Here is a 1,678-nt window from a genome sequence, read left to right as displayed (position 1 = left end):
CCCAAAGTCGGAGGTAGAGTGTACTAAACATGAAAATGCCAAATTGTGACTTGGAAGGGAGGGGTTATTGATTTTATTGAATAAGTAACACAATGGATTTGCATTTTACCGCTGGAACCTGAAGGTTCAACTTGGGCTTATGGGACACCAAGGATGTATTTTGTGGTCTTTGCCTATCCCGGACTGCAAAGCCACTGTGTAATTTGGGGTAACTTAAAGTGAGTGGCAGTCCTTGCTTGCAAGTAGGTCAGGCTTGGAACATACAGTGTGCAGAAGAGATTGAGGGGCACCACGAAGCACAGCTGGCCAAGAATACTACCTTTCTTAGCCTCTACTCTTTCTGTTATGGGTCTTATCTCCTCTACCTGGGCATGCAAAGGCAGGGGGACTGGTGCTAAATTTGCAATATTTCTCTGACATAATTTGCTATTGTTTTTTGAATGCCTTTGTGTGAATGACAAGAGGTATATAAAATTTAGCCCTATAAAAGTAATTATAACATTTAAGCAAAGAACTTGAATTTTGATGCCACTGAAAACATGATTCATTCTTTCTAAAATCTAAAAGTTCAGAGGAATGGTTTCACTTCTGAAAGCTAAGCAACTGGGGGAGAAAAGCATCTGATTTCAGGCAAATAGGGGTTTTGACAATGCAGAAGAAATAGGTCTCTTTGACCTTCAATATGTAATATTTTCTCAACTCAGCTGGAGTTATATCTCAGTGGTAGAAAAATTGCCTAGCGTGCTCAAGGCTCTGAATTCCATCCCCAACACTAAAAAGAAAAGGAAAAAAAGTGTACACCCAAATCTAATTTTTTAAAATTCTACGACTCTTACTAAGAAGTGTTAACATGAGCATCACAGAAGACAGAAATAAGAGAAAGAAAGAAAAAGAGAAAAAAGAAATATCAACTTATGTTTACTATACTCTACCAAATGGCAGATTTGTGTTAGAAGCCAGAGAAAGAAAATTATTTCATTTGCTGTGAACTCTAGTTTGAAGAGAAGATTTTGGTGAAAACAGTTCATATGTGAGCCCTGGGATCACACATACAGCTTAAAATGGACACCTTGTTTTACACAGAAATCCTGAGTCGACAATGAGGAATTCTGGTTTGAAGAGTTTATATCTCTAGGGTGCTGATATTGCTTCTGGAAGTAATCCAATGTCCTGCTCACATTAAGAAAAAAAAAAAAGGTGTGTGTGTGGGGGGGGGATGAAAGTAAATTTAACTCGTTTTATCCCAGGAAATGCTGTTTCCTGTCACATCTAAGTTGTCACTTTTCACGAGCTTTAAAATGAATATCCCTGCATCTGGAGAATAACACCAAAGCCCACCCAGACATTCACCTGCCTGAACCACAGTCTTTTATTACCACCACTGAAATTCATGTTTAGAAAACTAGGGTGAAGAAAATTCAATGTGGTGTTCAAAAAACTATGACCCCCCACCATTATATATAACTATAAAACATCAATTAAAAAAACATGGAAAAAAAAAAGAAAGAAAAACTATGTTCTCACATGACAACTGTCCCTTGCACCAACTCTGACTGTGAGGGAGAAGGGAAAAAAAAAAAAAAAAAGAAAATGGACTGTGCTTCCAGCCTAGGAAAGGGGTAGTTAATCCCGTGATGGCTTGCTGAAGAATGCATGGTTTATTATTAAAGTAATCTCT

This window comes from Marmota marmota, unplaced genomic scaffold, assembly GCF_001458135.2.
Source record: "Marmota marmota marmota unplaced genomic scaffold, marMar, whole genome shotgun sequence".
Lineage (NCBI taxonomy): Eukaryota > Metazoa > Chordata > Mammalia > Rodentia > Sciuridae > Marmota > Marmota marmota.
Note: the sequence above shows the minus strand (reverse complement) of the source record.